The following is a 22,936-nucleotide window of genomic DNA, read 5'->3' on the forward strand; positions in this document are numbered from 1 at the left end:
GTTCATATTTATTGTCACCATCATTATATGGCAAGAGTTTTATATCTGAGTCCAGTCACATCGGACGCCACTCTATCCCATCCCATACCAAAGCTAGGGGAACTTGGTGACCACCAATATAACGCATGACATGGCACCTCAATATACAGTGCATCCGGAAAGTATTCATAGCGCATCACTTTTTCCACATTTTGTTATGTTACACCCTTATTCCAAAATGGATTAAATTCATTTTTTTCCTCAGAATTCTACACACAACACCCCATAATGACAACCTGAAAAAAGTTTACTTGAGGTTTTTGCAAATTTATTAAAAATAAAAAAAACTGAGAAATCACATGTACATAAGTATTCACAGCCTTTGCTCAATACTTTCTCGATGCACCTTTGGCAGCAATTACAGCCTCAAGTCTTTTTGAATATGATGCCACAAGCTTGGCACAACTATCCTTGGCCAGTTTTGCCCATTCCTCTTTGCAGCACCTCTCAAGCTCCATCTGCTTGGATGGGAAGCGTCGGTGCACAGCCATTAGAAGATCTCTCCAGAGATGTTCAATTGGATTCAAGTCTGGGCTCTGGCCGGGCCACTCAAGGACATTCACAGAGTTGTCCTGAAGCCACTCCTTTGATATCTTGGCTGTGTGCTTAGGGTCGTTGTCCTGCTGAAAGATGAACCGTGGCCCCAGTCTGAGGTCAAGAGCACTCTGGAGCAGGCTTTCATCCAGGATGTCTCTGTACATTGCTGCAGTCATCTTTCCCTTTATCCTGACTAGTCTCCTAGTCCCTGCCACTGAAAAACATCCCCACAGCGTGATGCTGCCACCACCATGCTTCACTGTAGGGATGGTATTGGCCTGGTGATGAGTGGTGCCTGGTTTCCTCCAAACGTGATGCCTGGCATTCACATCAAAGAGTTCAATCTTTGTCTCATCAGACCAGAGAATTTTCTTTCTCATGGTCTGAGAGTCCTTCAGGTGCCTTTTGGCAAATTCCAGGCGGGCTGCCATGTGCCTTTTACTAAGGAGTGGCTTCCGTCTGGCCACTCTACCATACAGGCCTGATCGGTGGATTGCTGCAGAGATGGTTGTCCTTCTGGAAGGTTCTCCTCTCTCCACAGAGGACCTCTGGAGCTCTTACAGAGTGACCATCGGGTTCTTGGTCACCTCCCTGACTAAGGCCCTTCTCCCCCGATCACTCAGTTTAGATGGCCGGCCAGCTCTAGGAAGAGTCCTGGTGGTTTCGAACTTCTTCCACTTACGGATGATGGAGGCCACTGTGCTCATTGGGACTTTCAAGGATAAAACAACAGCTTCCGTGGCGTAGCAGTAAGATTTGCTGACTTCTAATCAAGAGTCCCCGTTTTGATCCCGACTGCCTCCTATATTTGCCATTTTCAGTAGTGAGCTGCTCTTAATGTTAATATTATACAGTACACACATACATTTGGTTTGCGTCCTTAACAGACGGTGTACATGTAGAAGTTACCGTTTTATTTTCACTTTTATTCTCTCAGTCACGATCACGATACATACTACCGTACCCCCACCCAGGGATCTGACGTTGATAGTTTTTATTTGAAACTGGGAATAACTGTAGATGTGAGTGGTGTTTTGAGGCAATGGAACTGGACCTTCTCTGATCTGGAGTGATAAAAGCTGACACACAAACGCTGGTGAATCTGCCTTCTTCGTACCTCATCGTCACTTGATTTTTTTTTATTCAGTTTTATTGAGTGTTCCTGCTCACGCTGAATTAGTATGCACCTTATGGTCTATGATGTCAAAAAAAAAAACAAAACAGAGACATAGGTATATATGATATTTGGAATTATTCATTTTATGACCTGTATAGTTACATTTCGGAAAACGTTGTGGCACGAATGCAACACTATTCATATTATTCATATTCATTCCCATAACATCTTGCGCTTGTAACCAGTGACCACGTGATTTTTTTTTTCCGATCTTGCCAGTCTCCATGTTGCTGTATCGTGTTGTTTCATTTGTACTCCAGGACATGCAAAGGAAAGAATAGTACAGAGTGGTTAGTTCAGCACTATATGCAATCATCAAATTCAAATGTTAACAGTTCAAACAAACGCAAGGACCATCCTTCCTACATTTACGACATGTATTGCATGTATGTTGCAATACACACTCTTTATTTATTGAACAGTGTTGCTTAACAGAACAGAAAATACCAACGAACACCCTCACCAACCAGGATTGTTATAATATACTAGCTGTGTAAGCCTGTGCTGTAAAAAGCCTACGGTCCTAGAAACTATTGAAATTTTCAGAAACAAAACTGAAATGTAGAGATGTCAGGTAATTGAAAGCAACTACTCTGGGCATCTCTCTCCTAGGAGGATTCGTTTTTCCTGACATGCTTGCCTCGTTTGTGCATTAGCGGTGGGAGGAAAAGTAAAAGGGACACTGTTTTGCCGATGTTAGAGGCTAAGTGTCTTTGTCTTTCTTCTGAGGTTTCGTTTTGCTGACGTGCTGGCCTTGCTTGTGTTATTTCTGTTTCTTCGGAGGTGGAGCCCTTACCCCGACTTCACCTCTCACTTCCAGGCCAGACAGACACATACACTTCCATGCGTAGATGTTCTGCACATTCCGCGGTACATTGCGATGTGACTTTTTTCATGACCGTCAATATGGGAATGCAGCATAATGGCAAAGGTGACGCTGACGGACAGTCACACTCAGTGCACAGTGCTTGTCCGCCTGCAATGTTAACGTGACATGAAAATGAAACTCTTTCATTCTGCTTCTATAAATGGTTTGATTTTTATTGTTGTTACAGTATGTTATTTTCTGCACTTTGAAGAGTTTATGTATATATGAAACGATGTGTATGAAAATACAGGTCAAATTGTGTCTCTTACTGATTCAATATCCAACAATCCATTATGCAAACCACCATATCTTAACTACAGGGTCACAGGGGTCCGCTGGAGCCAATCCCAGCCAACACAGGGCACAAGGCAGGAAACAAACCCCGGGCAGGGCACACACACACCCACACACCAAGCACACACTAGGGACAATTTAGGATCGGCAATGCGCCTAACCTGCATGTCTTTGGACTGTGGGAGGAAACTGGAGCACCCGGAGGAAACCCATGCAGACACGGGGAGAACATGCAAACTCCATGCAGGGAGGACCCAGGAAGCGAACCCGGGTCTCCTTACTGCAAGGCAGCAGCGCTACCTCTGCACCACCATGCCGCCCCTGATTCAATATGGTATGCTGTATTTTATGTTCCAATATGGATATTATAAAGGACAAGTGCTGACTCTATTGGCCAAGAGCTATTAATAGAAATGGATTCCTTTGGCACTGCTTCATTAAGCATGAATTGTGGTCAGATTGACCTGATTAAATTAGTGCATTAATCGCACATTTTAATGTTGATTAATCAGCAGCTCTGCTTTTTATATTTGTTTTGTTGGTATTGTATTACTGTCATTATTCAGAGGAGACATTCAAGTAAGAGTTTAATTGTATTGTGTACACTTGATAATACACTTAAACTTCAAATATTTAAAACTTTTCAAGTTGGACACCAATACTCTGTCACTGCCAAGCCCAATTATTTTACCAGTGGATGCAGTGGATTCGTTTGCAGAATTATCGTTATCGCTCTGAATTTCTAAATGTTAGCACCATGCTTCACACTGCTATTACTTTTATTATTGGAATACCACAGAGACAGCTATCAGTTGACAGATGACTGTGGTCTCATCAGCAAGCACAGATACAAAAAAACAGTAGTGTAATTTATACTGAATAGTGCCATTCAGCAAGCTCATTTTGCATTTACTATATGTAGTGTAGCAGGTGATAGAACCAGCAGTAAGAGCTTTGAGGTGCTTCAGTCTTTGAAATATTATTAATTTAAAAAAGGATTTGTACTTTTAAATTATGAATATCCTCTTTAGAAATTAAATACACAGTTTGGTGATCTTTCACAATAACATCTTTGATCCCATCCATAGCCCTTTTATAGGACTCTCTTCACAGTGTTTTCAATGCATTTTTGTGATCTTTGAATTTCACATAAAGAGTATTTGCTCTAGAATTAACTCTCAACTTCACTGAATGGATTTGTCTTTTTTTAAACACATTCTGAAGAACATCTTATCCCTAGCATTGTCAAAAGTGGCCCAACTGTACTATTCAAGCCATTGAAACTGAACAAAGTGGCTGTTTTCCCCCCACACTTGTTTAATATGTAGGCAAGTTATACTTCAGCAGTGGATGCATTATATAGTTTAGAAAGATTTTTGAAAAAAAAAATATTTGTGAATTTCCCCTTGGGATTAATAAAGTATCTATCTATCTATCTATCTTGATATCCAATAGCTAGATTACAGAAACATTTATTGCATGCAGTCTTTACAATGAAACAATCTCTAGTTCAGGGGTGGCGAACTCCAGGCCTTGAGTGCCGCAGTAGCTACAGGTTTTCATTCTTCCCATCTTCTTAATTAGTGACCAGTTTTTGCTGCTGATTACTTCTTCTGTACTTCTTGACTCAGGCCCCATAGTTGTTTCTTTTTCTGTAATTAGCAGCCAAACAATAATGAGACACAAAACAAGTCACCACATACCCAGCTCCCCTGTGCCCATTACACAATATCTGAAATTAAAGAGAGGTGATGGTCTTGGTAAGGGTGATCTCTCAGGTCACCAAAACATTTTGACGGTGCTCTTAGAAAGAACAGAAAAACAACAATTTTCGAAGTGTGTGCTGTGGCAGAATAAGAGCAGCAACAAGCCATGAAATTAAATAACGGGTTTAATTAACAGCAAGAATTGGCTTCTTGTTAAGAAAGTGATTGGTGTGAAATTGGTTGGAGTTTGAATCCCCAGTTTAGCTGGTCATCTGTTAGCTCGTTTCACATCTCATTTCTGCTTGGCTGTCATTTAACAAAGAAAAGAATCAATTCAGAGGGCTGAACTCTTCTAACAGGGCTATTAAAGTGATGGGGAGAAAGTTAATTAGCAGTGAAAACTGGTCACTGATTAGGAAAAGGGTTAGAATGAAAACCTGCAGCAACTGCAGCACTCCAGGCCTGGAGTTCGCCACTCCTGCTCTAGTTCATATACTGTAGCTCCATTCATAGTAATTGTTTCCTTTGTGTTAATAATAATAATAAAATAAACACTTTGACAGAGGTTTAAGTTTGTGTTACTAATATTACGTAACTAGATTTCATTATAACTTATTCCCCTCTCTATAAGGGAGTGGTATAGCAGTTTCTTGAAATACTGTACAGTCTCAAACAGGGCAGCTGGTGAAAGATGCCTTAAAATGAGCCTATATTTTCTCCATAGTTTTGACTGAAATACCCATATCCATCTTACACAAATGTTATTCTTATCTCAGTGACCTGGGAGGTGTCTTTTCTACAGGCAACCATGGAGTTCCGGAGAGTTACAGTCACTTTAGGTCTTGTCCTTTGTAACTGAGGGAAACATAGCGAGACTCTGGCAAGGTGTTTCCTGACGGCCTGAGATAACCAGCTTCCTGTCATGCTTTAGAGTCTTGCTGAGTCCCCTCGCTTTTAATAACATGCCACTATTTAATACCAACAGATGAATTCACTGGGGCACACACACTTTCTTCATCTGAAAGTGAGCATGTCAAGCAATAGTTAAGAGCACACTTTGAAATGTGACCTTAGTCAGAAAAGAAAGAATTTTAATCCTAATACAAACGGAAGTAATACTGAAAGGAACCCTGAGAAAATTTGCAATAATTTCACACTCCCTTTTACTCTGAAATTCTTGAGAGTTACTTAAGAAACAGCCTTATCTTTTCAGTTAGTGTACTATTTTGGGTAAGGTCAGAGTGGAGTATCATTTCAGATTATCACTCTGCTTATTTGTAAATAATGTGAGCTTTCCCAATTACCTAGCAAAATGATTTACATTATAAATATATCTAGATGAATTACTTTAAGGATGCAATTAGACGGCCTTTTTCAGTGCACCAATTAAAATAATCATAATTCTAGCTAAACAAATCACATACGTTTTCCTCAATTGTGCTTGATTGTTTGTCTGTCATGCAGTCCAATGACCGCAAATCTCCATTTGCATCTTGGCCTTACTCCCTGCCTCTCACTGCCAGAGGCTGGCCCTTCATGCCTTGTAGATTTTTTTAAAGGGTTGCTGTATTGCCGCGAGTTGGTTTCTAAAGCACTTGGCAAAATGTGATGGCGTGGGAGTTTCCCTGGCAGCTCCGTAGGTGCTGGGTTCCCTTTTTTCTAAATTCCATTCTTCCCTCGTGGTTCTACAGTATGGTTTCCATGGCAACTCCTCAAACTAACATTCTCCCACTCAGGTTGCAGTGAGTGTCTGTGTTAGTCACTTAAATTTATCATTCTTTTTGTACTGTGCAGAAATGCACACAGATAGCAACATTTCCATGGTTACAGAAAGGCCCTGCAATCCCTTATATTTTATAATAAATGCATTATTTCTATAAGGTAAGTGAATCTGACAGCTTTTTCTTAAAAATAGGTGAGCCTAAATGTAATATGTAAACTAATCGGGTGCATGTGTGACTCAGAAACTGTTTAATTTCTTGTTAAATTGTGTCATTTTAAAAAAAAAAATCCAGGTGGGAGAATAGCACGTAGCTTTTTATGGATTGTTGTGTGATAAATGAACAGTGAATAGGTGCCTCGAGTGATAGAAATGGTGATCAGGGAAAGACCTGAATTATAGATTCTGAGCTGATTTGTTTTTCAAGCACAGTTTGTAGTCTTCAGAAATAGTACTAACAATTTAATATGCTGGACTGTACTTGAGAATCCTCAGCAAGTATTATATTTAAGTGTGTCATAAAAAATATCTGAAAACAGAAATTACACCTGGGATGTGTTGTCAAAAAGTACTTTGAATATATCAAAAAAGTACAATCATTTACGAGATGAATAACAGCAGGCATTTTATGAGCCAGAGTGAGAGGCTTACTTCTTATTTGCTTGTAGTTCCTCCTTACGATGAGCTTAGGACATGGAAAGGTGAATCAGTTGCAATATGCTGAGTGTAAAGAAAAATTCATTCATTTGGCTTTCATCTTTGAATTATTTTCCAAGTATTATGGAGCCTAGGATGAGATACTTTGCAATGTAAAATCAGCATATTATTTTTAATTAATGTAAACTAGAAAGAAAACATTCCAGGTACCTGAGGACTTTTATGTGCTGCACAAGACTTTGCTAGCTGAATGTGATATGCTGAATATGCAACTAAAGATGTTTATTCTGCTGCATTATCTTTTCTATAAGCAAGATGTCAGCATCACCTACTGTACAGCTACCACACATATTCATAACATAAAAATAATAAGACTAAAAAAGTATACCAAATAAGGTCATTTTCTAAATGCAGAAATGATGTTTCATAAAGAAGAAATACACTAAGCAACAAATCCATGCCTGCCCACAACTCCCCTTTGGTTCATAATAACTGGACTTCTCAGGCTGTCTTGTGAGGCAGCTACTCTTCTTTTCCACACACCTCAATATGTCTCTTTTCTTTTGAATCCACCCACTCTTTTTTCAGCTAGGAAGCTACTGGCCACTGTGTTCTGAGTTACCTGACCCCTGGCGAAAAGTGAAAATGATACATTATTTTCTCCTTGCTTGATTTTTTCGGACAAAGACAGAAGAAATAATTCCAGTGTGAAAAATTATTATTAGAGTTTTATAATATATTACCTTTACGGATTTTATATACCTGACCCTCACATATTAAATAATCAGGAGCCACACTCTTTTCATGGTGCAGGTTCCAGTGACACCATTTAAGGCAAATGCCCATGCATTATATCTTCCTCTGTCATTTGTCCTCATTTTAACTTGGATGGCATTTATTATTGTGGCTAACATCACATTTGCTGGGTACCTACCTTGCTTTTAATATATGGCAATAGTAAACAATAATTACATTCCAGCCCAGAAGAATCAGTTAATATAAACAATACATAATCTGAATATTTAATTTTGGAATGTTGAACTAGACAGGGGTTTCCCCTTGTCACCCATTTTATTTGCATTTGCTATTCAACTTGTTGCTTTCTATTTCCATAAACAACAAGAATTTCATGAATGATAAGGTAATTACTTAAATAAAAAGTATGTCAATATGCTGAGCTGGATAATATTTATCTTTACTGCTGGGTTGTGGCTATAATCATGAAACTGCGGAAGGAATAGGCATAAGAAAAAAATTAACCATACTAACTTGGTTAGCTATGAATAGGAAACTCTTGCTCTAACTACCATCTATATGCATTTACACCAGTGGATCCTAATTAGTGTCATCTAGAAAGAAAGCCTGTGGTGCAGCACCCACTCAGAATAAGATACCAATACAAGAGAACATTCATGGCTGAGTATCTACTGTCTCTGTCTTTACAACACAATCATATATTCATACCATCGTTATAGCACACAGTTTATAACTCAATGGAGGTGCTTCATATTGAAACTTTTTATCTTGTCAATATATTTACACCAATTGAACAACTACAGTATACTGCAAATACAGGTATTAATTAACATATTAATTTTATTATGTACAAGTGAAATATTCTTAGCTTTCCTTGATAATATTCTTTGGAGGCTGTATTATCAAGTAAGGCACAGGCTGTAGAACTGGGAACTGAACATATCAATTAGGATTTCACATAATGAATGGAAATTAACTATAAATAAAATACACCCCTCACCAATTTATATGAGAAACAGACTAAATCAGTTTAACAGTAGAATTCCTGAAGCCTATGAAAAAACTCATAATCCCGGCCCATCATTAATCCCTTCGCACCTCTCCATCAGCATCTTTTGTTTTGTAAAAGTGTCGATCAGCACAAGCAGCAAGCAGCCTGCTGTTCCATCCCCCACCTTGACGGAGCTCAGTTCTGGCAAAAAGTTCTCCCAGCTCAAGGCAAGGCTCCTTATCTGCATGTGATGTACCTGGAGCTGTATAGGATAAATAATATAGTATATCATTGTTTGGAATACATGCATTTCATGTGTGTTCCGTGTCTACAAAGATCTGGGTAAGTGTAGGATGAAAGGAAATGCGAGAAAAGCAAGAAATGCTGAACACATATCTAAAGCAAAAACTTTTTCCATGTTATACTAATAATGACAAGAAGTGTATAATGTGTGAAGACTTTTGTCTAAATAACACATAAACATGTGCGCTTTTATTCAAGAATATAACCAAATAAAAAAAAAGCATTCGATTCACATATGGCTGTCGAGTTAAAAACTCAAGCTCAAATGTCAATTGGCAGGGAGGTTACACGTATTCTTGAATGGTGCAGAAGTACAAACTGCTACCTTATAACCTGAAGGTCCCGTCTTTGAGGCAGGGTGCTCCGCACTTTAAGTAGTAAGCTGCTATTATTATTATTATTTCTACAATATAATAAAAACATATATTTGGTTTGAGTCTGTAACACCTGGTGAAATTTTGGCTATTTGTAAAAGTTAGCACTTTTTTTTTATTATTCAGTTTTATTCTCTCAGTGACGTTCACATGGTACAACGAACTTGCCTGTCGCTTTCTGAGTTGACGGAAATTATCTTCATTCTTTTCATAAGAGCAGTTTTGTGGCTGATGCCTGCTCAGAACTATTTATTGTACCGAAAATCAAAGATTCAATGTCACGTGACCGCTATCAGACTGGACAAAGATAGGACTGTAGCAACAAACAACTTCTTCACAGCACTTTCACCAGCGTATAGACTGCTGAAACACAACACAAGGAGCATTGGCTTGAGCTGGGAGAACTTTTTGCCCAAGCTGAACTCCGTCAAGGCGGGGGATGGGACATCAGGCTGCTTGTGCTGATCGATACATTTACAAAACAAACGACACTGATGGAGAGGTGCAAAGGGATTTAAGGTGGTCCGGGATTATGAGTTTTTTCGTAGGATTCAGGAATTCTAGTGTTAAAATAGTACACTGTATATATGTAAACTTAATCAAATTACAACCAAAGGTTCCAATTGTGAACAATCATCTGCTTCTTTAGATCACATGTTTTGTGAATTTCGCAAGCTAAGACCTTGTCTACAGTTACATACTGGTTCAGCTCGCAACACCTATGTCATGAATCTGGATTTTTGGAAGTTGTTTGATTGCATTTTCTTTGGAAATATTATTTGTTTGTTATAATAGTAAAGCAGTCAAAGTCAACTAAATGCTATTTTGCATTCTGTTTTGGATATCACTGCTAATCTGTGACCATTTTGCATGATCATGGCTATATATTTATTGTTATTATGTCTTTTGCTGGTTATGTAACATGGCCAGCTTATAATAGTGGAATACATGTTATTCCACCGTAAGAAAATGGCAGCACACAGTTGAAGTATCCTAGTACTGGATCTGATTCAAAGAAACACACTTTCACAGATAAACTGCCTATACCTCTAGCTATTATTTTATCTAGCATAGTTGGAAAAATCCAAACCCATTATAACACAGTGGGAAAAAGTATGGCCCATTTTACCTAAAATAAAATTAAAAAATACAGTAAATTTATGAGGAATGATTTTTTTTAGCATTAAGCATGCTTAATTATTGGTATGAGTATTTCAACATTTTTAAGTGATTTTTTAAAATCTTTTTCTCTGTCTTATGTCTAGATACTAGGTGAAGAAAGGGATATGAGATAATATTTGAATGAGATGTAGTATGATGTATGTCACAGCAATTCATTGAAATGAGATTCCTAAAATCATTTGTACTTTTTTTTTTAGTTATTGCATTCTTGCAATGTGACATCATTATAGTTTAGACGTTTGTGCTTTCATTCACCATTACCCTTCATCGTTCTTGCCAAAATGTCTTCATCTTCTACAAATTCTTGAGAATATTTCATCTCTATTAAGGCACACTGTGCTTCCTTTTGAAATGCTGTCACTGAAGTTCCTACTAAATTATCAACAACCAGTCCTTTCAAAGTCACTAAAATCTCTTGTTTGAACCATAATAGTCCACACAATGAACAATTAAATCCCCTCGGTATTTTCATACACAGACCTAAGCATTCAAGGATGCTAATTTCTTAATTTTGAAATTACTTCCTGTGCAAACCCAGGTTTGGGTTATTTACTGTTCTGGGAAAATCCTGAAGAGTTTCAGGATATCAGAATACTTTGTCCCATCATCCTTACAGCATTTATTTCTTGGTCACATACATGATGTTAGGGCATACCATCCCCTTGTATTCCCTGCCTATGCATCTGCTTGTCAGTCTGAGTTCCACAAACATACCCTTGTTAGGATTCAATAGTGTTCTATATCACCCATGCCCTACCATTGTCTACATCAGCATATGAAGAATTTTGTTGCTTAAGATAGATCCATGTACTTCTTTTTAAAAACGTAAATAGTTTATGTATAGTAGCTTTTCTTAATATTTTACATGGGCATATTTCTTTTTTGAACAAAGATATATATATATATATATTTTTAAACACCACATCACTCTTAAGTGATTTATTTTGTACCTAAGATTTTTTTACTTTATTCCTAATTAAAACAGTTTTTCAACTGCATATTTTACTCACTTGAAAAATGATCTTCATAAGGCCACTATTTAACACATTAGATGGCTGATACATATTAAGTTCAAATCATCTTCTGCAAGTCTTTATTTTGTGTTGTGTTGTGAGTTTATTATGTTTTTTTGTTGTTTGCTGTCTTGGTTTTAATTATACTGTTTACTTTGTGTTTTAATAGCATATTGTAATATATTCTTACACCAGCAATTTTTTGTAATGTCATCTCATGGGCAAACCGCATAATCCAAACCATAGTCCCGGGGTGGGGGCTGAAGCCTATCTCAGCTAGCATAGTCTGCAAGGCAGGAACAAACTCTGGACAAGGAGGCAGTCCATCTCATGGTGACCACCCACACACCAAACACATGCTAGTTTCAATTTACTGTCATCAATTCACCTAACCTGCATGTCTTTGGACAATGAGAAGAGACTGAAGCACTCAGAGGAAACATACACAGACAGGTGAAGAACAAGCAAACTCCAGGGCTTCAACCCTGGTCTCAGATCTACTACTACACCACTGTACTACCCTTTTTTGTAATGTGTATATTAAAATTGTATACAGTAAAGATCGATTATCTAACTGAAATTATGTGCTTGTTGTCAGGTTGAAGGGAACACCTAACAGAAATCGTATGTCTTGCATTTTCTTCATAACACTGTGTCTTTGTCATAAAATTGTGTAAAAACCAAGAGGGCTAAACTTTATTACAAAAAATGTGTCTGGACATATTGTGAAATACCTGTATTTAAACTGAAATACCAAATGGCAGATGTTAGTCGTTAATGTAAATTTTACCATAACATTGGAAAACATTTATAAAACCTTACTGGTGCATGTAGTGAAACATCTCACAATGAAATAGTGATGTTTACTTAATGTTTATTAGATAATGCTGCATGTATTTGCTTCTAGCATTATCATAACAATGTTCAGCTTGTTTGGTTAGCTACTTTTTCACAAGTAATCTGAATACTTGTAAAAAATTCAATTACGCAATTCACTATTTTTTTCTAGATTACAGTTACTCTTTAAATATAAAAGAACCTCCTGGATTCCAGGAATTCACTACTGTATAATTCCCATTTGGGGCCCTTGTGCTTTGACACTGTTTAACTGGAAGAATTCCATTGATTCAGCATTGCAGATACTATTGAGAATTTTAAGTTATCTCTTTTCAGGAGTAAGGATATTTTATTGTGGTAGTCTGTTGAAGTAGGACATACCTTTTCTTTTAGGAATTTCTAGCACATCTTCTAATGCCTCCAATGTCTTTTTTTCAGTGTGGTAACCAGGCCTGCATGCAGTACTCCAGATGCATTGTCTCTAGAGACCAAATGTAATATCTTGTGATTTATATTCAACAGTTTTTGCAATATAACCTAACATTTTGTTCAAGCACACCTGCATCAATATAAACTCTTAAATTCTTTTTTCATTATTTAGGTCAGTATTACCCATACTCTATTTTGCATGTATTTATGCACTCTTTTAGGATGGTCAATGTCTTTATGTATTTTATTGTTGTCTTATCAGTTGCTGAACCTTTTCATCTTCACATTTCACATTTTTTAAATTTCCCAACTATATAAGAAAGAACCAATGTCATTAATATAAAAGAGTAATGATCTCTGAGATATCAACAACTCTGAGATATCATCTTATGTACAGCATTCTTGTACTGCACTTTATGTCTAGAGGCACTTAACCAACTTGGAATTAATTTTTGTAGGTTACCACTGATGCCAGTCTCTTCTATTTTTAGCATAAATCTTCAGTGAGGACCTATATCAAATGTCTAAGTAAATTATGTTAAAGGCTCAACTTTTGCAAACTACTTTACTTACCTACCTAAAAAGTACATAGAGATTGTTTCGATAGGATCATCCTTTCATAAACCTGTGATTGCTTAAATTGGATCTAGAGTATTACTTTCATGCCGTTAGCCTTCTTTTCTTTATTACTTATTCAGTTTCTAAAAATCTTACCAAATATACAATTAAAGGTTTTTGTCTTGGCCATGGCATTTGTTTGTTTTCAATGAAAATTATGCCTTTTATTTTAAAATCTTTAAGCATGGAGGACATTTTTATTTCTTTCTCAAGCTTTTTATTCAAATATTATTTTACAATTATTTATGAAATTCAGATGCTTATTTGTGATGATTTTTTCCTTGTGCATTTCCAAGGCTTTTTATATTGTCTTTTACTGGTTTTGTTAGAGACAGAGTACATGCAAAATTACTTGGTGTTTGTCTTCGCTTTTACAGCAGTTGTTTTCACAGTTTCTTCTAAATGTTTTTTTGAAGCCTAGTTGCAGTATAGGAAAAATCTCCAGATCTGAAATTACTCTCTTTGATTTTCCTTTACAATGTGTTTTAGTAATTGTGGTTTTCATATAAAATCTTAGATCTTAGAAAGTAATGTTAATGTTAAATTTATTTAAGTGTTTCCTTAAATTCAGTAATAGAATATCAGGTTCTTATAGCTACCTAGAATATGGTGTAGTCTTCTACCCCCTGTACGTTAACATGAGATAGAACTTTCCTTGCTTTATCTTTAAAACTGAGTGTTAATTAAGCCAAAAAAGGAAAAAGTCTTACTACTAAGATGGACTGTTAGATATGTTTACATATGATGACATACAGTTTTCTGACTGTGCTTAACATGACAAAATTACGATTGTATGACCACACATTAGGAAATGAAACAAGATAAATAAGCCTTAAACAGAACACTTCTTAAACAAGAACTTTTCTTTTCTTTAATATCATTTTTTTCTCTATTTTTGTATGAACTGTTCTGCTTTGAACTTTACTAAAACTTTTAAAACAAAGATATTTGGTCTTTGGAATTATTTGGAACACACGTCACACTATTGCCTGACTCATACTATGAAGCAAACTAAAAAGCTGCAGAACTTTGGTAATTTGGGACAAACGTAGCTACAATTGACCGTTTAAGGCATTTTCTTTTCTGTTTTAATTGTGTTTGTCTTTAGTATTTACGTATCTACCTTAGGCCAGGATTAGAATGACTCGGATGAGACAACTTGTGTTATTTACAGAAACAAAGTTTTTATTTTTAATCATATGTTTTCTAGATGTTTTCTCACACCAAACATCTGTGTTCTTCAGGTTGTGTATGTTTTGATGTACAAAGACAGTTTCAGGCGTAACCATGTTGTGATGTCTGCTGCTCAAATGATTAATTACTTCTGTTGATGTCTACTGTTTAAAGGATCAATCATTTCTGTGACAAAAGTTCATTCAGAAAAGAAAATAAATAAATAAAAAAGCATAGCTTGGCAGTATTGATCTATTTGTTTAAAATTATTTTTTGCAGTTTGCCAAATTTCTCAAACAGCATCTTCAAAGAAGTTCTAATGGGGGTATGTTGCGTTCCAACAATATACTATAATTTAAAGGGGCCATGACTGGATGTGCCCACAGAACTTAGATGCCAGTAGTAAAGTCTTCTAGTGCTAGCCTTCTTGGAAGAAAAGCTAAGCTGTTTGGTCATACCATTCTACATTGTCCTGTAAAGCTGTGTAAACCCAGTGCGGAATGCAAGTCTGGATTAGGTCATGATGAAACAGACATATTTGAGCGTAAAATGCAAATCTGTAATCCAAAATGACAGAATATGATATGTAGGCATGAGGTCTAATACAGAAAAGGCAAAAGATGGAAGTCACTTGATGATACAACGTGATGGCTGGCTAGAATCTGAGCTCCATTCTTTCATGCCATGCTCATTATTCGACTCTCGCTCTCTTCCTAATTGTGATATTTCAACATACAGACTATAATAGCAGTGAAAAATCAAATTGACATATTTAACAGACAAAAAGAAAATCAATGTTTCAATGTGGCCTTTTTGTAGTTATTATGTTAAGCTGACTAATTGAAATAGAACAGATGGAATTTGTTTAAGAGTAAGTATTTTACAAATATTAAAAAGTTTTTCTCTTCACAGAGAACCATAGATATGTAGAATATGTTACATAGTAGGGCAGTACATAGTGTTTACTGCTTTAACTTGATAATATTTTGCAAAAGTAAGTTGAATAGAGATTTTCAGATTATGTTGGTCTGAATGGCCTGCTCTCATTTAAATTATTCTTGCTTTATATCACAAGCATTAGCTTTTCAGTATTTTAATTCATTGTTTATTGGATGATTAAGTAGTACTGAAAATGTTAACAAACAAGGGGAGAATGAAAATAGATTTTTCCTATATTAATTACCTCAAAAAGGGCCTCTATATTTATATTCACTGATATATAACCCTTTGGGCTGTCATACATCGATACAGGGAAACTCACCTTATACTTTAGTTATTTTTATATGTATAGCAGCACAATGAAATGTTCTCTTCCGCATGCTCTCATAAGCAAAAAGACAAAAGCAAATTAAAACATTAATGCAGTACTAATGGCTTTACAACTTTACTTAGACTCTCACAACATTGACAGACAATGAGTAGATTGTGTTTATAATTGCTATGCAAAAGACATCACAACACCTGGAAATGTATTATGAGGTATCATTTTAAGGTCTAACTGATTGATCAAAAAATCTGTTTTTTAAGTCAGGAAGTGCAGACTTTCATACTCCTGTTCTGCTTGCCCAAGGGCACAACAGAAAATAAAAAAGCAAACGACCAGAGTGAATGTAGGCCTTAATTATATTCCCTCCTTTTCTGTGTAAATGTGGCTTTCCAACAATTGCTTCCAAATTAAAACAACTGTGAGACCCACCTGTGGTACAATAGGAAATCAAACTCTCTATTGTACATCCATAGAAACAGCAAAGTATCTGTGAAGACATACTAAGTTTCTTGTAAAGCCAGTAGACATGCTGAGGAGCCAAATATGGTTGTAATTAATAAGGGTGACCAAAGCTTTAAATTCTTTGCATTTTTTCTGAAATTTTGTTTTAGTGAAAATTACATGTAAAAGCCTTAAACATTACAAGAAGTTACATGTAATGATTACAAGGTTTTAATTTAAGCCTGTCATATCTCCTGCATGTTTTGCAAATTACAAAAATAGTAGTAGGTAATATTTAAATATGATTTTTAAGACATGTAACCTGTTTATAAACAGTATCAGCTTACAGTATGTTGGGGTGCTCCATTCTGGTACTGGAGGATTACAGTGATTTGGGGGTTTCCTTAGCAGTTCTGCTTTCAACTGGACTTAAATTTGAACAGAAGGTGGTCCCACTTGGAGTCCTACTTTACTCTGGTGCTTTAGAGAAAAGCCAAGCAAAATGACACCTTTTATTGGCTAACTAAAAACATTGCAATATGCAAGCTTTCGAGGCAACTCAGGCCCCTTCTTCAGGCAAGATGTAGCCAATAAAAGGTGTCATTTTGTTTGGCTTTTCACTACATTCATAATGGCTAACATGGTTACCCTAGTACTCTGGTACTTTAGAAACACTTCATATGATTTGAGAACTTTTCATAAAAATTTCAGATGTTTTGATTGTAGCATGCTGTTAATATTACTGATTTTTAAAACTTTATTGTGCAAATTCTAGCAGAAATTCTAGCTTAGTGGTTCACAAACTTAGTCCTGGGGAACCACTGTGGCTGCAGGTTTTTGTTCCAATCAACTTCCATTTTTCATTGGACTCTTAGCCTAATTAAGTGAGTTATTATTTCCTAGTTTCTGTATTTTGGAGTTAATGTAGAAATTACAAACTAAGTTTGGTAGATTTTTATTAAAATGTAATAAGGAGTTATATGGGTAATATGTAGTTTTTTTTAAGTCATTGACAGTATTTTCAACCTAATTTTCATTCTGCTTTTCCAGGTGTTCTGGTTATTTAATTGACTTTTTACTAATCAGCAGGTCTGACACTGAAGTTGCTGCTGCTTTCATAATCCTGGGTGTCTGCTATGCTGGTCAATATTAGCAAACTACACAGGAAAATGGGAAAATGATAGGAAAACAACAAAAGAGAGTTAAGCATTTATAGCTTTAGAAAAAAAATTGAAATATTTCTAAATGTCAAAATGTAAAAAACATATTGTTGTGTTTTTCTGAATGTAAAATAAGAGAAGAGTAAAAAAGACCAGCTAATTAAATGAGATCAGTTGTTATCGATTATTACCACCGATTATGAATCTGGTTGGAACAAAAACCTGCAACCATAGTGTGTCCCCAGGACCGAGTCTGGGAACCACTGATCTAGCTAATTACATATTGACTATAGGGCTGGGGTACTCACCTCCGGTCCTGGGAGTCCTCAGTTGCTGCAGGAATTTATTCCAACCAATTTCATAATTACAGTAGATGCCAGATAATGAAACTTAGTATTTATTTACTTGGCTTGTTAGTGCTTTCATTCTTCCAAGACAAATCTTTATCACATTGTAGATATTTTGTTTTCTGAGAACATTATCCACATGTGTTGTAGCCCCAAACAGACTTACAACTCTTGGTCCTTCCCTTCTCTCTCCTTTATTTCAAAACATTTTATTAACACAGATATTTCATGATGCATGTACACAGGTTTAAATGGAAGCATCCTAGCTAGAGAGATTGTGGTTATTATGTCATTTGCACCTCATTATTAACTGATTGCTTGTTTAGAAAACAGGCAACACTTAAAAACTTAATGCACTTGTTTAAAATTAAAATAGAAAATTAAGGGTTCTGAATCGAAACAAATAAGTTAAATAAAACTAAGCCCAAAACACTAATTGCTCTAGTTGTAAATAAATGGTTTATATTTAAAAGATCAGTTACAGTGGAAAACCTGCAGCCATTGCGGCCCTCCAGTTCTGGAACTGAGTACCCCAGTTATAGGGTTTGTATTTTCTTTGTTTTCTGTGGTTTGTTTTTCTGTTTTTTTTTTTGTTTTTTTTTACCATGATAAAGTTTAGAATTTATTTACATTTTACCACAATATCATTTTGGGGGGCGGGGTAGGTGTGTTCACAGATGTCATGGCCCTGAGGTTGTGAGGACAGGGTTTAACGGTTGGCTCAAGTGGCCATGTTTTATCTGAATCACTGTTGTTTTTATTTTTCCATGGTTAATGAATTTTGGATCACTTGTAAAGTTTTGACCAGAAATCATTTGTTTCTGATTTTTTGCTCTCAGTTTTGACTTCTGATGTTTTGATTATGTTTCCAGTTTATTTAAAATGTTATCTTTTATGATTGACTTTTGGTTCTGACCACAGCTTTCTTTTTGACTTCACATTTCTCCTGACCCTTGCATAAAAAATGTACTGTCTCCCTGTGAGGAATTACACTTGCATGTTATCATTGATTTTGCTCTCTTATTTAGTTCATGATTTGTTTTTTAAGCTCTTACTTACTGATGGCTACACAAGTGGAAATGTTACTGAAGTAGCTAACCCTGTTTGGAATGTACTGTTATCTGCATCTGTATCTTCTCCTTGTTAACTGTCACTATTTTGACTCTGTTAATAGTTAATTGTAAATAATTTATTATTATGTAGTTAGCAAGACAGTGCCCAAAGGACTTAAAATATTTAGTCATGCCTATTTATTTACTTATTTTTGCATAGGGTTTGCTTGGTTAATTAATTCTACACTGTAAAAAATGTAAGTCAATTTAACAGTAAAAATACTGTGAAAGTGAAAGTAAAATACCTTTTGTGAAAAAAAGAAAAGTTACCTTATGTTCTTTGGAAAATTACCTGTATATCTTAAATAATACATTTTATTATTTTTTTATAGCCAAGTTCTGTAAAATTGATATTCTTCTACCTTCAAAATATGCTATATACCATTTACTGATACATTACGGTTACACTGAAAAAATGGCTGTTATTTTACAGTGTAAAACTGTTAATTAGCGACGGCAAACAACTGTAAAATGTAAAACGGTAAAACAGTTTCAGTAACACCAAAGTTATATTTACATAAGGAAACTCCCCCTTTTTCCATATTATTCCAGGTGAACCGCATACTTTTACATAGTAGGGGAAAAAAATTAAACAAAGTTAGCAGACTTATTTTTCCCAGCGTGCTGAAGGATTTTAAGGTTATTGAAGCTGATTTATGGTGGGTTGTATTCGATAAGCTGGCACACCTGTAGGACTCCATACACCACAAAAGCAAACTTTACTTCTGCACCAGACAATGTGCCATAACTTCCATAAACATTGAATTCTTTTCAATGTATATAATTAAATGATACAAACATGTTTGCTATTGGTTGTTGTTACTTTACTGATGCAGTCTATGTCCTGGTTTTCTAATGACTTAATAATTGGCATATTTATTATAGTGCATGGATTTCAGGTTATAGTTAAACATTTATTTCTATTGTAATGCATTGTAAAGAAAAGTTATTTACTATAAAGTTATATTGTAGACCAAAAAATTTTGTCACCTTATTATTTACAGTGAAATTCTGGCAACCACAGCTGACAGTTTTTTACCATAAATGTAACATTTTTTTTTTACTGTGTAGGTAGTGACAAATGACAAACAGGAACAGCATGTGCAACAATGACAAATGCTATAGAGGTGCAGCTATATTTCCGTATTGAGTTCATATTTACTGTCACATCTAGACCATACGAGACTCCCACAGACCAAAGATAGTAGTATGATAGGCCAAATAATAAATCAATCCAGACAACAAATGCAACACAAATAGGAAATATAACATCTGACAAAATTAAAAACATTGCTGAAGAGGTGGTCTTCATCTGAGAATATGTGGTTCATGATGGACAGTGTAAGTCATAGCAGTCATTTATTAGGAGCCCCTCAAAAGAAGAAAGGATATTCTAGGCATTCCCACCATGTTATGCTCTGTTGGAAACCCTCTCACTCTTTCATCCTTTCTCTCTGGAAAACAACTTTAGCAGAGATACATGGGACAGGTCCTACCCTTATAACTGGGATGCCAGACATCACCATGTATGGTAAGGAATAATACCTAGGAGAGAATTAACCTGGACCTTTCAAAACCAGACTGTTTACAAACTTGTCACAGCCAAAAATTCTATAAACTCTGTTAAAATGCTTCCTGCCATAACAGTGAAAATTATGTAGGAGAACATGGCTTTGTATAGATTTAGCATCTGACACATGAACCTGGTGTGAATGATTATGCAGGAAGGTTTACCCTTTATTACCTTTCAACATGACAGGAATTAGTGCTAGTAAGAACATAATCCATGGTTCATGCCACAATAATAAATACTTTTGCACACCTACAACACCTAAGAGATTACAAGCCCAACAACAGCTTTTGCACCAACTGGTAATTTACAGACATTTTCAAGGCACCCGATTGTGCTGGGTGAAGAACGCTCTTTGGCTTGGCAATAATTGCCTTGTGTTAAGAAAGATAACTTTGACCAACATGGCTACAGGTTCAACTTTAACTGATTGTTCACATAGTACCACCACTGTGTTAGAATGCAAACATTACCTCTGTAACACAATTCATCAATATTGGTGATCAGGCCTATCATAGTGTTGTTATCACCTGCAAATTTACTGTTGGTATAGTATTTGGAAACTGTGTCTGCCAACTCAGTCACTATGATGCTGCCCATTCCCATATGCTGGAATGTACCAGCCAACAACTCCAAAATTTAATTGCAGAAGATGGCCCGTAGCCCTAGGTCTAGGGGTTTGGTAGTCAGTCTTGAACATGTAACAGTGTTAAATACTCAGCAGTAATCTAGAAAAACATTACTCTCACATAGCAGTTGTGCCAAAATTGTATGAAGTGTAGAGGATATGGCACACTTAATTTGCAAATTTAATAGATTTCTTGAAAATGTACCCGTTTTTCTTGCATTTTTCCATATTGATAACCAGAATGGGTTAATGTGAGTCTTCACTAAATTATGGATATTAATTGTAACCAACAGTTTTTAATTAGAAAATGAGTGTTTTTATTGACATAGTCATCTGTTTTTTCATGCTTAATTATTTTATTAAACCAAATACAGAGTAGGAACAGCAAATATAGAAAGGAACACAGCCATAAAGGTAAAACAACCCATCAAACCTACCAAAACCAGCCCAACTCTACCTGAACCAAATGGCAGATAATATATGATAGCTAGCCACCCAGAAGAAAAGGATCTACAGTCATACTGCACCCCTAGGATGCAGGAATACCTTTATTTTCAGAAACATAGGCTTGGCATCCTAGTTTTGACCCACATTATGTATTTTGTCTATCATAGGAGTTCCTGGTCTAGCTCTCTTCTGTACCTTCTTTTCTGGTGGTAGAACAGATAGGATTTGAAAAACTGAGCTGAACAAAGTCCACAATTTCACTTGATTTTCTTAACGCTCCATTAACTCTATAAGGAAAAATACTCAAGATGAACTGAACTGTAGAAGGAATATTCCCAGTTGTCTATGATAACTGGTCAAGTGCCTTACAGAGGGATGCAAGAGCATTAAAACTGAATAATTTAGGATGGTGATAGTTAAATGGTATCACAGAGTGGTCTAAGTGATGGAAATTTAGGTGTAGTAGATGGTTATTTAAAGAGAGAAAAAATTATGGAAAGTGACATATGTGAAATCAAAAGAGAAAAAAATGAAAGGCTAGTGGCAAAATATGTGGTGTTTGCATTATCATTAGATGTAGCCTGCTGATTAAGAATGTACAGCGTGTCAGTAGCAATCAGGGATTAACTTGATACTTTCAGGTGAATTAAGAAGGCTATAAATTACTGTTTGCTTTTTTCCTGACCTTAACAGTTGCTTGCATAAATCCACATATTTTTTGATGAATTTAGTAATAACCATTGTGTATTCATCCAGATCTAACAAGGAATCCATGGACATATTTTGTTGGAAAAAAACCCCTGCAATTTAACTTCTGCCTTTTTAGTCCAGTATTCTACTGCTTTCTTACTAGTAGTGATGGGCAAACTGTGCGGAGTTTGTTTTGCCGAGAATTTGGTGAAAACATGGAAATGTTCTGGAACTTCGCCGGACTCCACAATATGCTTTGAACTCAATGGAAAAAGAGGAATTGAACTAGTTTTGAGTGAATTATAATGGTGTAATGGCATTTTAATTGTCCATATGGGCTAGGGAAACATGTGCCAACTATGTCGGACCAATCATATGTGGCCAAAAATGTATTATGAACAGTGTGGCAGCAGTGCTAACCAATGTGCCACCGAGCCTCAAATAATAAAAGCTGCAGACAGAATGAATGCCACAAACAAAATATAAGAATCGGACACAAAATTACAATAAGTAAAACAAACTACAGATTATTGCACTGATAGAGTTCTAGTCTTGGAGCAAACATTGGAAGTGATATAAAGCGGCCTTTTTCTGTTTCCC

General features: G+C 36.0%; 1 protein-coding gene across 13 annotated transcripts in view; it reads left to right on the forward strand.

Moving 5' to 3' along the window:
* shank3a (SH3 and multiple ankyrin repeat domains 3a) overlaps positions 1-22,936 on the forward strand; it is a 1,882,192-nt gene that overhangs the window by 116,756 nt on the left and 1,742,500 nt on the right. Inside the window, exon 1 of one of the 13 annotated variants that reach the window (XM_051931510.1) lies at positions 6,417-6,502. The exons of the other annotated variants lie outside the window; for them this stretch is intronic. The gene's annotated coding sequence lies outside the window, so the exon portion shown is untranslated. Of the gene's footprint in view, positions 1-6,416; positions 6,503-22,936 lie in introns of those variants that run through there. 13 annotated transcript variants of the gene reach the window in all.

The sequence above is a fragment of the Erpetoichthys calabaricus genome, chromosome 1 (assembly GCF_900747795.2).
Source record: "Erpetoichthys calabaricus chromosome 1, fErpCal1.3, whole genome shotgun sequence".
Lineage (NCBI taxonomy): Eukaryota > Metazoa > Chordata > Cladistia > Polypteriformes > Polypteridae > Erpetoichthys > Erpetoichthys calabaricus.